Here is a 15,326-nt window from a genome sequence, read left to right as displayed (position 1 = left end):
AGGACCTTCTGGCTTTCATGGTTTCCATTGAGAAGTCAGGTGTAATTCTGATCGATTTACCTGTATAAGTTACTTGGTTTTTGCAGATCTTAATATTCTTTCTTTAACCTGTGTATTTAGTGTTTTGATTATTATATGGCGAGGGGATGTTTTTCTTTGATCCAGTCTGTTTGGTGTTCTGTATGCTTCTTGAATATTCAAAGGAATATCTTTCTTTATGTTGGGAAAGTTTTCTTCCATAATTTTGTTAAAAATATTTTCTGGGCCTTTGAGCTGTGACTCTTCACCTTCTTCTATTCCTATTATTCTTAGATTTGATCTTTTTATTGTATCCCATATTTCCTGAATGTTTTGTGATGAGAATTAGTTGGCTTTGCTGTTTTCTTTGATCCGTTCATTTATTTTCTCTATGGTGTCCTCAGAATCTGAGATTCTTTCTTCTATCTCTTGTATTCTATTGATAATACTTGTTTCTGTAGGCTCTGCTCGTTGACCTAGATTTTCCATATCCAACTGGTCCTCCGTTTGTGTTTTCTTCCTTGCTTCCATTTCAGTTTTCAATTCTTGAACTGTTTCCATTACCTGTTTGATCATTTTTTCTTGGTTTCCCAGGGTATCGTGTACATATGTACTCATTTCTTCAAACTTTTTGTTATACTTCTCATCCATTTCTATAAGGGCGTTTTTCACATGTTGTTTAAGGGACTCTATTGCTTCCATAAAGTCAATTTTTTCCACCTCTTCTGTGTTAGGGTGTTCCAGTCCTTCTGTTGTAAGATCATTGGGTTCTGGTGTTTTCATGTTGTTTTTGAGATTATTGGGTGAATTTTTGCCTTGGCACCTTCCCATCTCCTATCGATGCTATCTAGTGAGTCTTTTAAAACTGGATCAGGTTTCCCTGTTGGCCAGGGGTTCCTCTTACAAAATGCCCTCACTCTGTTTCCTGGCTCCTGCTGGGGGCCATGATCCCTCTCACCCCTCAGAAGGGTCTTCAGGAACAGGACCCGGCTCTTCGTTTGCCAGGGACCTCACCAACCAAACGCCTACCTCTTTGATTTAATTGTACTGGGGCAATCTGCTCTTGGTGTTGCACACTGGTCCCTGCCGCCTGCGGCCCCCGCGCGTCGTCTGCCCCATGATCATCTTGATTAACCATAAAATCTGATTTTTTAAATGTCTTCTTAGCAGAGAAGATCAATAACTTAACCTAATTTTTAAAAGAGGACTGTTTTCTAGCTTTATAAAAACGAACCAAAATTTAACTTTAGGAATTTCATCCTCTACAAAGTCTTTGCAACTTTGTTGGTTTTCCTGTGAAGTCAAGAGAACCTCCCAATATTGCTCTCAGGTCTCCTCTTCCATCTTGGGATACTCTAATCTTTACCTAAGGGCAAAATGGTATTTTCCTCTGTGACTAAATCCCTACTGATTTGTAAAGAAACCCTCTTTTATTTTGAGCTATCATTTTAGTGAAAAATGTACCCTCTTCACATTCCATCCTACTCACTAACATTTTTACTTTACGTGCTCATAAGAACATCATAGCAAGCAAATTTACCAACTGTTTTGAGAAAGAAGAGATTCTAAATCTCACTTAGAACATAATGCAACAAATTAAGAATAACCCACAGTCAGCAGCACGCCACGGCTGTTGCTGTCCCTATGAACAACTTCTGGGTTTAAGATTCTAACATATTTTCTTCCCCTAGGTCTCCCATGACTCTGAGAGCTGTAGAATGTTGCACTCCTGCAAGAGCAGGCCAAGATAGCAAATATTCTGATGACCTTGTACAGGTGAGAAGGGAAAGAAATACCCAGAGAACCAAAAAACTTTCTTTGTGTTAACCCTGTAGTTTTTCTGAAGACCTGGAGGAAATAGCAAACTCTTTTCTGGACCAAAGAAAATAAAGTAAAAGGGTATCCAGTACAAGTACAAGATGGGCAGGAAGCTCACTGTTGGGCCCTGACCTGTAGCATCAGTATATTGATTTTAAAAATTATATATACAGCTATGCTGGACAGGGAAGCAGCTATGAAGTCTTCAGACCTTCATTCTCATTTCTTTGCTCCAAATCCAATTCCCCAGTCTCAGCCCCAGCTCTGTAGCAGACTGCAAGATGTTGCGTCTCTCCCTCGCTGCCCCATTCCCAGAGCACTGAGCAGATCTTTGTGGCATACCCTGCTTTCCTTCCTTCTGTGGACTCCACTAGCCCATTCCCCAGCCCATTTTCATCCCTAAGTGTCAGCTCACAAAACCAAGAAATTCTAGCTTGAACCTCCAGTGGCCACACCAGGCAGGATCTCAGAAGAATTTCTTATCAGGCAACATACAGCCGGGAGAGGGTGACGGGATGCAAGGAATGGAACAAGCACCCAAAAAAAGATGGGACCACATATCAGTAGCTAGAAGTACAGTCACCTAAAACTGGCCTAGAAGCCAGTGTAAAAGCACAATCAATAACAGCCAGGACAATATGTCTCTACTAGAGTCTGACAACCCTACTAGAGTAGGTCCTGAGAAATGCAATATAGCAGAAGCACAAGTCACAGACTTAAAAATAGGTCTAATGAATATGTTAGAGGTCCTTAAAGAGGAAATGAGTAGATTGATTAAAGAAATCTATGAAAACATAGACAGTAAAAGGAAATGGANAACAACATGGTACTCTCCATTTTCTCCATGTGACTTCTTCCCCCAGAGGACGGCAGTCTGCTGTCTCTGCCTACTGACACCCTGGTATGCTTGGCCAATGCAAGAAGTCCCGGCCCACAGAGGCTCCTCAAGGATGATGCCATGATCGTAAAATAATGTCAGGGCCATGAGAAACTTTGTGCCCAGTCATCCTTCTGGAAGGTGGCTGTCATTAATAAAACATTTTATCACTAGCATTGCCTGTCATTACTTTCCCTTGAAGGAGCACAGAATAATAGGTAGCCATGACAATGTAGGAAAATAGGTCTGGCTTTGCCAGCGGTAGGGATCCTGGTGGTGGCTGGAAAGAGTTGCCAGCTTGTGAAAGCACTTTGAAAATTTAGCCTGCTTTTGACTGAGCTGCTCCCAGCAAAGCACACTGTTTGGCTTCTCTCATTTACAAGGGCAAAAGAATAAATAAATAAATAAATAAATAAATAAATAAATAAATAAATAAAAAAGGAAGTCCCTATCAAGGTACAAGAAGCTTACAGAACAGCAAATAGACTGAACCAAGAAAGAAATTTTCATGTCACCTAATCAAAACTAAACATACAGAACTAAGAAAGAGAATTAAAAGTTGAAAGGGTAAAAGACCAAATAATAGATAACGACAGACCTACTTGAACAATGCCTAACTTCTCAATGAAGACTCTTCAAAGGAGAGCTGCCTGGACAGGTGGTCTACAACCTCTAAGACACCACAGATGCCAGCCCAAACTTCACTCAGCAAAATATTCAGTCAGAATGCATCAAGAAAGATCGACATTCCAGGAAAAAAAAAATTTTAAGAATATCTATCTACAGAGTCAGACCTAAAAAGGGTCTAGAAAGAAAAATTCAACCTGAAAAGACTAACTACATTCAAGAAAATATAAGGAATAAATAATGTAAGATCAAAAGAAGAAGAAAAATAAAATGCCTGGCGGGGGTGGCACAAGCCTTCAGTCCCTGCACTTAGGCAACTGAGGAAGGTCAGGCTCCAAAGCCACAGAGAAACCCTGTCTCCAAAATCCAAAAAAGACAAAAAGAACTAAAAAAAGAAAATTAAAATAAAACTCACACCACAACAAAAAAGTAACTGGAATAAACAAACATAAATCACTGATAATTCGAAAAATCAGTGGTCTCAACTACCCAGAAAAAGACAGAAATTGGCATCAAAGTCAGGGCTAAAATCAAAACAAACAAAAAATATGTATCTTCAACAAATAATGCTGGTCAAATTGTATGGATGCATGATGAAGAATCCAAATAGTTTTATACGTATCACCATACACAAAACTCAGTTCAAATGGATCAAAGATCTCAACATAGAGCCAGACAACGTGAATATGATAGAGAGAACATAAGGAAGAGTCTTAAACTCATTGGCACAGGAAGACAAAATACTGATAACACAGAAATTAAGAACAACAATTAATAAATGGAACCTCATAAAACTGAAAGGTTTCTTTTGGGCAAAGTACACCACCATTAAAACAAAGAGGAGGCCTAAAGAATGGAAAAATGTTTTCTACACCTTCACTAGAGAGCTAATATACAATTTCATAGAGACACAAAATATACTGACCATGAAGAAAACAAAGAACAAAAATTAAATATGAGCACATATCTAAACAATATTTACAAAAAGCAGAAACTCAAATGACTAAGAAGCATTTAAAGAGTGTAAGAGTCAGAGGGGACAGACGACACCAAGGAGCCAAGGCCTTCTAGACACAACAGGACTCGTGGACACATAAACTCAGAGACTGTGGCAATGTGCAAAAGAGCCTGCATGAGTCAGCACTAGATGGGGTCACAGAGCTGAAAGAAGAGAACACAGGTCCCCATCCCTAATCTAAAAGCAACTCCTAATAAGTTGTCACTTGCAAATGAAATATTAATTGTCTTCAAGGGAGTCAAAGGGGAGGCAATCCATTCTAAAGGCTAAGCTCATATCCAGCAGTAGACAGCCAACAGAAACTCAAGGCATTTTTGGGACTCTTTGTCTCATGTTGTTGAGTCAGAGCATTTTATGTCCTATTGTACAGGTCCTTAGCATATGTAATATGGCTTCTGGATTTTTATTTTATGGGATTCCTGTGTACATAAACACATATATCTCTGCAGTTTGCTGAGCTGGTGATAGGAAAGGCAGCTGCCTATCACCCTAAAAGCAAACTGATTTATATGTCATCTCTAGCCAGCAGTCCTCATAAATACAGACCTCAGTCCAAGGCAGAAAGTCATCTGAGAGCTCACTCTAGCCCCACTACTACAGACCCTCTTGGAACACTGAATCTAGTTAGTGTCTACAAGGATCAACCCTGTACTCCTTTAGGAATTGAGTGGGCTAGAGCGCTCACTCACGCCATGCAAGACTTTAACAGTAATTTGTACATGGAAAGCCAGTAAAATGCATGTGTATACTCTCTTCTACAACATGGGATACAAAAGAACCTCCAATAAAAGAAACATGAAAGTGGCCATCCCCAGAGTTAATCATCTGGGGATTATAATATGGAGAATCTTAGATAGAAGTGAAAAACAGACATAAAAATAGAGAAAAAATCCTAAGAAAACAAATGTCAGATTAGGAAACTAAAGTGGATGGAAATAAAATTGATCAAGTATGTAGTTTCAAAGAAATATTCATTGTTAGAACAGAGCTTTAAAACAATCAGTTGGAAAGCTTCTCCAAGTACTAAGGAAAAAAGAAAAACAACCAACAAAATAAAAATTAAAACAAAAACCAACAACAAAAATGAAGTAGACACAGATAACCATATTGCTGATAGAACACCTAGGCTTGTGTCACTTTTTTTTTCTTTTAAAGAATTATTTAATTATGTATACATTGCTCTGTATACATACAGGTCAGAAGAGGGCACCAGGTCTTATTACAGATGGTTGTGAGCCACCATGTGGTTGCCTTGGAATTGAACTTCGGTCCTCTGGAAGGACAGGAAGTGTTTTTAACCTCTAAGCCATTTCTCCAGCCCCAGGTTTGTCTTATTGACAAACATACTGTATTGCTTTAAGTTACACAATTTATTTATTTTCTCTATGTATCAACCTTTAGAAATATATGAACAGGTAGCCAGGCAGCTGTAGTACATGCCTTTAAAACCCAGCACAAGGTAGGCAGATCTCTGCAGTTTGAGGCCAGCCTGGATTATAAGAGCTAGTTCTAGGAAGGCTCCAAAGCTACAGAGAAACTCTAACTTGAAAAAACAAATGTGTATATATTTGTATAAACAGGAATAAAAATATTTGTTTTAAGTGTGCGTGGTAGGCCACTCAAGAGAATAAAAGTAAGCAATATTGGTGGATATTTTGATGAGAAAAAATATATTTTCTAATTTTTAAAGAAAATGTCATAAAGCCAGAATTCTGCATCAAGTTCTTTAAGTTCATTGAGAATGAAATAAGATATAATTTGTCATTACAAACTGAGAAATTTAGCAACTTCATATCTTGAATTATAATATTTTTATGGGAAGTATGGAAATGGACAGGAGAATACTCAGAAAAAAAACAATACAAGATAAAAGATTCAGTGGAGCTATGCACGTAGTTAAAATGCAGCAAGTCGATTTCCAGTGGTAGGCACAAAGATACAAACACCATTTTCTAGTCAAACAAGAAGATTGCATCTATAACGAATAATATTTCCACAACCAGGCCAATAAAAATTGCTTAGTGGGTGAAGGTGCATGCTTGGAACACAACCCGATGACCTGTGCTCCATCCTCGAAACCTGCAGGATACAGGAAGAGAACAAAGTCCTGCAAGTTGTCCCCTGATCTCCACAGGCACATTGTGCCTTTAAGAAATATGTACATAGGGGTTAGAAAGAAGACAGATGACATGATAATCAAGACTGTGCACTGCTGTTGTAGAGGTCCTGAGTATTGTTCCTCAGCACAGAGGCTGACAAGTGCCTGTACTCCAACTCCAGGGGATCCAATGCCTCTGACATTTGCAGTCACATGCACATTTCCATATACCACACAAACACACACACACATAAACAAACACACACCATTCACACACACACACACACACACCATGCAAACACACACAATGCAAACACACACAAACACACATCATGCACAGATACACACCATGCACACAATTTTAAAAAATCTAAAAACTATGTACTGGTTTTTCATTTTTAACTCACTCTGGAAACAAAGCACAAGAATCATCACAAAATCCTTCAAAACATCCTAGATCTTGATTTACTGTAGACAGAGCAACCAAATCGAGAGGATTGCAAAAGGACACTAAAAGAAAAGGGAGGAAGGATGCTAAGTGCCTTCTCCTATACAAAGTAGACAGTATCTAAAGATAATGTATTAAAATCAATTTCTAAAACTAAGTTGTTCAGCTGTCTTCCTAAAAAAGAATTACATCAAGTCACTAAGCACTCTAAGGGACAGTCTCTTCCTTAGAAGTGATGCAGCCTGTAGTAATAAGTGTGGCAGGGCTGTGTCCCCAGCACCCCGGCCGCCTGGCTAGCTTATGCCCAAAATAACAACACACAAACTGTATTCACTTAAACTGCTTGGCCCATTTCTATCTAGCCTCTTCTCAGCTAATTCTCGCACCTGGACTAGCCCATGTCTAATAATGTGTGTAAGCACCCCAAGGTGCACTTACCAGGAAGATTCTAACCTACATCCATCCTGGGTCGGAGCTTTATCGCATATGCCCAAGAGAGTGAAGCAGGGCCTCTGCTCCAGAAAGCAGAGCTGTCGAGTCTGAGCTCACTTCTTCTTCCTCCCAGGATCCTATTCTGTTTACTCCTCCCACCTATGTTTTAACCTATCAGGGCCAAGGAGTTTCTTTATTGCTTAACCAATGAAATCAACAGATTGATATATGACACTCCCATATCACTTCCCCTTTTTCTGTTTAAACAAAAAAAGAAGGCTTTAACTTTAAAGGAGCAAAATTACATATAACAAAACAGTTATCAAGTAAGAATTACAGTTACAATATTTATATCTATTTTATCTTTATCATAACTAAGTAAAACTATAACTAACTATTCTGAACTCCATCAAAGACTCCAGAAAGATACAATATTACCTAAGCAAACAAGAAATAAGCAACTTTCAAACTCTAGAAATGACAGAGACATCTCGCTGCCTGGACAGGCACCCAAAGTTCCTCTGTACCGTTGGGGCATCCATCTTCGACCTACAGGCCCATAGTTTCCAGCAGACATTTTCATCAAGCAGGAAATTCCAAAGACAGTTCAGTCACTATCTGCTTGTCCTGCAGAATGTCTCGCAGACTCTTTCATGAATCAGGAACCCCAAAAGGTCATCTCACCTTTAGGCAAGTTCAGCAGTCCTCTCTCTGGAGGTTCTTTTTGTCCAGTTTATGCAACAGTCCAGGCAAGAGCAGTTTCTTGCCCAAATGGCTATCAAACTCCATAAGGTGCCTCTTCAATGCCCATCTTTCTCTTGAAGTAGATTGGTGCTGCCAGGAGCAGAGTGTCTCATTGTCATGAAAAGTCCTCAGTTATTAAAACATTTAAAATGCCATATTCTATAATCTTTGAAAAATATGAAGAATCCCTATCTAAAATATATCTATGCACATCTAGAAAATCTTAACTAACATAACTACAAACTTGACTACTATGATTATCTATTAACAATCTATATTTCTAATTATACATTACATTTTTAAATGTACTACACAATCACAATACCTTAATCAATATCAGAAATACATATACATATAACAAAACTGACCTTAAATCTCTATCAATAAAGCAAAATCTATACTAATGCAAATTATTCATATCTATATCATATCCCCCTTTAAATGTAAAAGAACATTTATAAACCATATTTGGGACCATGGGGACAGTTTTTTCTCTCCAACCTGCTTCCTGCTGAATGGGGGTGTCGTTAATTAGGTCTTTCATGGAATAACCTGTGTGCTAGTTTCATCTCAGTTGGCAGTTGAGCGAAGCAATTTTCTGAAGGTATTTACAGCAACCGTTCAGGAGGGCATGGTCCATCATACCATATTGGAATAGAAGAAATGAATAGGGTCTCATCCTCTGTGAATACAAAAAAATAAACTCCTTTCCAAAGTATCATGTCCTTAGATCCAAATTACAAAGTCAAGGAATTTTCGAAATATCTATGTTGGATTAGTTCAGCAGCATTATAAACAAATATCTTTTGTCAGCTGTTGCTCCTTCCTCAGCATTCAAACAATTCAAAGAGAACATAATAGCATACAGTATCAAGATTCTCTGTGTATTTTCCATCTTTGTATGCTTTATTTTAATCTCTATTTCATTTTACTTTGTGAGACAGGTTTTCTGTATCTTTGACCTGGAATAACTCTGTAGACCAGGCTGTCCTTGAACTCTCAGAGATCCACCTGTCTCTGCCTCCCAGGCATTGGGATTAAAGGTGTATGCTACTACACCTTGAACTCACAGAGATCTGTTTGTCTCTGCCTTCTAGGCACTGGGATTAAAGGCGTGTGATACCACACCTTGAAGTCACAGAGGTCAATCTCTCTCTGCCTCCCAAGTGTTGGGATTAAAGGTGTGTACTCCCACACCCAACTACTCTCTTTCTTCCTTATTTTTGTTTTTTACTTTTAAGAACTTTTAATTTTAGCTTGCATATATTTTTAACACACTGTAAACCATTTAGAAATTGTCTTTGAATCACTCTTTACTGTATATCTCTCTTTTTCTGACCACTTGAGTCTTTAATTTACCAAGCAAGATCAGTAGGACTAAAGCCATGGCTTTGCCGGCTAGATCCAGTCCAATCCTTAGCTTTCCAGCCTCATGGTGGATATACAGGCTGTAGCCATGTTTACTGCCACAACTCTATGACATTTCAAGGTCCCTACCAGGCAGTGAGCCACAACAGACAACACTCAAGTCCTCTCTCTGTAGCCGGCCCTCCTGCCTCAAACAGTCAGAGTTTGCCCTGGCAGGACGAAACAGAAAGCCGGCATTTTAAATCGGCGCAGCTTTTTTCCTGCTACGGCTGAAAACCAAAAAGCATGTGTTTCAGCTTTTTGTCAACAACATTTAAGTGTTTCGTGGCAGGACCTCTTAAAAGAGCTGCAAGGATTGGCAGATAAAGCTGAGACAGGAAGCCTCTCTTAGCTGAGAGCACTTGCTTGCCTCTAGCAAGCAGAGCAGAACCGAGAAACTGCTGCTACCAAGAAAACAAGCATGCTTTACTCTTTCCCAAGCTTTCTCAGGCTTTCTGTGGACTCAGTCACGCCACGTTGGGAGCCATTTGTAGTAATAAGTGCAGCGGGGCTGCGTCCCCAGCACCCCGGCCGCCTGGCTAGCTTATGCCCAAAATAACAACACACAAACTGTATTCGTTTAAGCACTGCTTGGCCCATTTCTATCTAGCCTCTTCTAGGCTAATTCTCGCACCTGGACTAGCCCATTTCTAATAATGTGTGTAAGCACCCCAAGGTGCGCTTACCAGGAAGATTCTAACCTACATCCATCCTGGGTCGGAGCTTCATTGCATATGCCCAGGAAAGCGAAGCAGAGCATCTGCTCCAGAGAGCAGAGTTGTCGAGTCTGAGCTCACTTCCTCTTCCTCCCAGCATCCTATTCTGTTTACTGCTCCCACCTATGTTTTAACCTATCAGGGCCAAATAGTTTCTTTATTGCTTAAGCAATGAAATCAACAGATTGATATATGACACTCCCACATCATCAGCCAATAAATGGGGGTCAGGAGGGGATCAGTGCCACCATTTTACAACTCCCAGGGAAAGAACAGGTCGTGATAACAGTAGAACACTTATAGAGGCCAATGTCTGTTCCCAGATGGATGTGAGTAACTTATCCACCCTTTCTCCCTGAGAAAACCAGAATTTGATCAGAACTTTAGCAGGTCATGAAGAGAACAGAGACATATTAATGACACTACAAATATTGGAGGTGTCTACAGGACACTACACATGTAACTCCGGTCCACAAAATTATAGTGGGAGAGAAGAAATTCAAAAGTCATATCATCTATACTCAGCATTGTCACGATTATATTTGTATTATGCTTGAAGAAATCTTGAATAAAATAATAAGAGAAAGAAAATGGGGGAGAATGAGGAGAAGAGAGAAAGGGGGAGAGGAAGAGATACAGAAAAGTAAACGAAATAATGAGTATTGGAACAGAATGTTGGATCTGCTGACAGAAGAGTGTGGAGAGCCGGGTGATGGTGATGCAAGTCCTCAGCCTCAGGAGGCAGAAGCAAAAGAATCTCTGTGAGTTCAAGGATCTCCTGGTCTACAGAACAAGTTCCAGGATAGTCATCAAAGCTACAAAAAGAAACCATGTCTCAAAACACCAAAAAAAAAAAAAAAAAAAAAACCAAACCAAACAAACAACAACAACTTCCTACTTATTCATTCCTCCCCAAGATCCCCATTATGACAAAGAAAGCTCAAGACCCTGGGCCCCATATCTTCTTCCCTCCTGCCTCACCATTGGCTCACCACTGGCTGCCTAGCTCTGGCTTCTGGGGTAGGCGGGTCCTACTTCTGTACCCTTCAGCCTTGCAGGAGCCCCTCCTTTGGTACACAGCTAACCTTGACAAGAGCTGCCAGCCCCTGGACCTCCCAGAATCATATCCCCACCACACCCCGACCGCCAGGAAACCCAGACCCCCAGACCTGGAACCCGGACCTGCTGTAAGCTGAGAGCAGCAGAACTGCTCTGCAGGAACCCAGAGAGGACAATGGAGAGAGAGGATGGATGCTCCAGGGAGACCTGGGCTCTGCTACCTCCTCAAAGAGGAAGAAGCTTCCAAGCCACCCAGGCTGCCTTTTATGCCTGAAGAATAGTTTCAGTTTCCGTTCTCCACCCAGAAGCCTAAAGTTTCGATTTCCACTCATCACCAATCCAATTGGAAAAGCCAACTTGGGAAATGAAGCTTTTAGCATCCTTCTATAAATTCAGGACTGTCAGACAGGGAAAACTGAGGCTTTGGGATTCTTGAGGTAAGTGTGGAGAGAACCCTGACAGAGAAATCTGAGGATGTCTAGGCAGTGCAACAGTGGAGAGGCCAAAGAAGCAGAAGACCAGGTGTGGTGGGTGCCCTCTGCCCCCACCGGTAAGCTAAAGGCATTAAAGGGGAAGCAGGAAGGAACTTGAGAACGCTTGAGTTTATTACTGAAGCCTGTGATTAATCTGTGTGGGATCTTCTTCAACCAATAAACACTACTGAAATTGGAATCTAGTTATTTTTATTTCTGCCTTGATTTTTTTCTTCTCTCCTTCTGTCCCTCAGTCTTCCAATTTCACTGTGCCAACGTCTGGGAAAAAGTAATTATGGGCAGGGGTTCTCAACCCTCCTAAGGCTGCAACCCCTTAATACAGTTCCTCATGGTGTGGTGATCCCCAACAATAAAGTTATTTTCCTTTCTATTTTACAACTGCAGTTTTGCTACTGTTGTGAATCATAATTTAAACATATGATATGCAAGATATCTTATAGGTCCGAGGGAGGTGGTTGTTTAACCCACAGATTGAGAACCGCTGATGCCAGGTGATTAACAATCCTTTAATTGCTGCTAATCCATCTATGAAGGTGGAGCCTTTATAATAAACAGGCAATCCCATTGAAAACCTGCACCCCAAGTTCATTACATTGATGAATGTGTTTATAGCACATAATTCTGGGTGACACATTGAAATCATAACATACCCCAAAGTATATAAACACCCCGAAGCTGACGAATCCATCTGCTGTTAGGGTTTCTTGGATTTCTATTTACTTTTCTCTGCCTCCATTATCTGCTCCCGGCCACACCCTGTACTTTCTCCTGAGGTTTCAGAACCACACGTTGCATTTCCATGTTACTTTATGCCTGTACTTTAGCCTCTTTGAATTCTTGAGTGTTTGTCTAGTCAGAGTGAACTTCCTTAGCTAACATTTCAACCTTTCTCTACTTAACAGAGTCAACCATTTCTGCAATATGTCTTCTCTCTATAATTACCTACAGTTTGATACTCTGAATAAGTCAATTTTCAAAACCTGACTATTAAGGGAAATGACTGGATTTGTATGCCATCAAATTAATTATTCATAAATACCACAGGAAAGTTGCTATGAAAGGTTCCAGATTTGTAATCTGCAAAACATTTGTCCAGGGGCTTCTAGTATGTAGGCAACCGATGTCCCTCAAGAAGCTGTAGCACTTGGCTGTCTAAGGTCCTGTTTTGTATCAGAAATGCATGACTGTTGGAGGTCCTGTGGGTCCAACACCGATTCCCTAACTGGACTGGAACGGAGTCGCAAGGAATATTCAGACACAACTTACAGGGTCATCATGGAAGGGCAAGATCTCTCTCTCAGAAGATTCCCCGTTTATTAACCAAACACCTTATATATCACCACATCAACTGAGCGGGAAAACACATTAGGCTGTATCCTAGGTAACCATGGTGCCTGGGCTCTAGTCAAGTCCTCATCTACCTGTATGCTAGCAGTCAGCTAGGCCATGAATTAGCATCTCTATAAGACATCCTCCAAATTAAGGGAGGAAGCACCAAACCTCTTAACTCTAAAGTCATCAGCTTCAGCCAACATCTCTTCTCAGGTAATCTACATTTATAAAAAAAGAAACTAGGAGCAGTACATCCTGGCTAGTGTTGAAACAGAGACAGCTTGTCTGCAGAGTTCCTGACCACCTCAAACCGAGCTAATGGCTCTCGTGCCATACAGAAATATGGGCCTACACATGACCAAGTTCTGTTGTATTTCAGTGAGTCCTCATAGCATTTCCTTGACAGATTCTCTGAAGGCACTAACTGCAGTGCTCACTGGTTCCAGTTTAGACATTTTTCATTACATTTGATTGGACGGGACCTCATGTAAGGTAAACTGATTTACAACTAGTGTCAGTAAAATAAAATAAGATTTGCAAAGACGGAGCAAAATTTCTCTAAGCCTCAATCAACTAGAGAGTGCTTGACTTCTGTACTGTGGGTGCCAAGACAGACAAAAGTTAGATCTTGAGGACAGCGGAAGTGAAACTGTCCTTCTCATCAGCAAATGACTCTCAGGGATGTAGCTAGTGTGACAGGACCTTGCACCTATGTGTTGTGCTGGTTAGTTTTATATCAACTTGACACAATCTGAGAGGAGGGAACTTCAACTGAGGAAATGCCCCCAGAAGACCTGGCTCCAGGAAAACTTACAGTGAATGTTCTTAATCAGAGATGGAAGGGAGAGGGCCCAGCCTATGGTGGGTAGTGCCACTCCTGGGCTGGAATTCCTGAATCTTATAAGAAAGCAGGCTGAGCAAGCCATGAGGAACAGGCCAGTCAGTCGAACTCTTTCATCACCTCTGCATCAGTTCCTGTCTCCAGGTTTCTACTCTGACTGCCTTTGATAATAACTTGTTTTAAGACAAAGTGAAATATACCCTTTTTCTCTCAAAGTTGTTTTGCTCAGACTGTTCCATCACAGCAGCTGAAACCCCAGCTAAGACATGTGTGAAACTACAGACCATTTTAAGTGGGTTAGTGTCCTCTAAGATTGTTTCCAACTAAGGCTATTAAATGAGGAAGTCATTGGGGGCAATATTGTTATGCACACATACAGAGAAGGGTGGATACGATGATTTTTGCCTGATCATCCGTGTGTGATAACAAATTGCTAGGTTCTACTAAAGGTACTTTGTGTTCCTTCAGAGGTAGCAGACCACACCCTCGTTGGTTCTGAAAGCCCGATTAGAGATGGCAAGTGAATAAAAGGACAGACACACAGAAACAGGAACAGAATCCAGAACACAGAATGTTTATTAGGTGTATTACAGGATTATTCCTCTGTCTTAGTGGGTTGGTAGGAGGTCTCTGAAGGTTAGCAATCTCAGCTGTAAACTAGAAGGAGGAAACTGCAGTTGTGAATTTTGCACTCACTCATCAATTGTTTGTCAAAACCATTACTTGCACACACTGTCCACATTCACACTCAGACAAGAGGAAAGTACTGTCATCCCTCTGAGCCTGAGCAAATCAGTGCTTTGCCATTCTCTTGGGTCTGAGACAGTGGTCTTTGATATGATTGTACCAATGTGAGCATAACACATTCACTCAAGACTTTGCTCTTTACACATTTATTCAAGGCTCTCTTAGCTCCCTATACAGATAAGATAAACTGAAACAGAGATACAGTTAATAATGTGTTAGTCAAATCTATAATAGCAAGGTTCTCACAGTTTTGAAGGCCTTGTAGTCCAGTTTCATGATGTCAGCATCTGGCAAGACATCTGATCATACAGAACAATATTTTAGAATATTGAATATTAGACATAAGGACTTATGGTCCATGTTAAGTTAAAGTGGTAACAATGCACTGTGAAGAACAATTGTTCTCTTCACATTTCAGAGCAATCCAAATTAAACCATTGAATAAAGATACTGTGAGGCCAACCACCTCTGATCACTAGGTGTACAGTCCTTGAAGACCTAATAACGTCCTACCATATTGTTTTGCATTTGCATATTTTCTGACTCTGAACTGTTTGCCATTTCAGGAGTTTATCTTGCATGTACCATTATTAAAATAAAAAGATTAATATTATTTAATCTACATCTGTAATAAGTTTTGAGAAAACAAG

At 40.3% G+C, this 15,326-nt stretch overlaps 1 protein-coding gene and 1 long non-coding RNA gene across 10 annotated transcripts in view; one reads left to right on the top strand and one right to left on the bottom strand.

The window, feature by feature from the left end:
* Positions 1-15,326, bottom strand: part of LOC126513430 (probable ATP-dependent RNA helicase DDX60) — a 479,040-nt gene that overhangs the window by 317,512 nt on the left and 146,202 nt on the right. Inside the window, exon 1 of one of the 9 annotated variants that reach the window (XM_050161806.1) lies at positions 11,386-11,483. The exons of the other annotated variants lie outside the window; for them this stretch is intronic. The gene's annotated coding sequence lies outside the window, so the exon portion shown is untranslated. Of the gene's footprint in view, positions 1-11,385; positions 11,484-15,326 lie in introns of those variants that run through there. 9 annotated transcript variants of the gene reach the window in all.
* LOC126513434 (uncharacterized) overlaps positions 11,767-15,326 on the top strand; it is a 153,544-nt gene continuing 149,984 nt past the window's right edge. The window contains exon 1 of the long non-coding RNA XR_007595346.1: positions 11,767-11,812. This is a non-coding gene — a long non-coding RNA (uncharacterized lncRNA). The remainder of the gene's footprint in view (positions 11,813-15,326) is intronic.

The sequence above is a fragment of the Alexandromys fortis genome, unplaced genomic scaffold (genome assembly GCF_014885135.2).
Source record: "Alexandromys fortis isolate MF-2015 unplaced genomic scaffold, M_Fortis_MF-2015_v1.1 scaffold_137, whole genome shotgun sequence".
NCBI classification, from domain to species: Eukaryota; Metazoa; Chordata; class Mammalia; order Rodentia; family Cricetidae; genus Alexandromys; species Alexandromys fortis.
The sequence above is the reverse complement of the archived record's forward strand: the minus strand, read 5'-3'. Positions and strand labels throughout refer to the sequence as shown.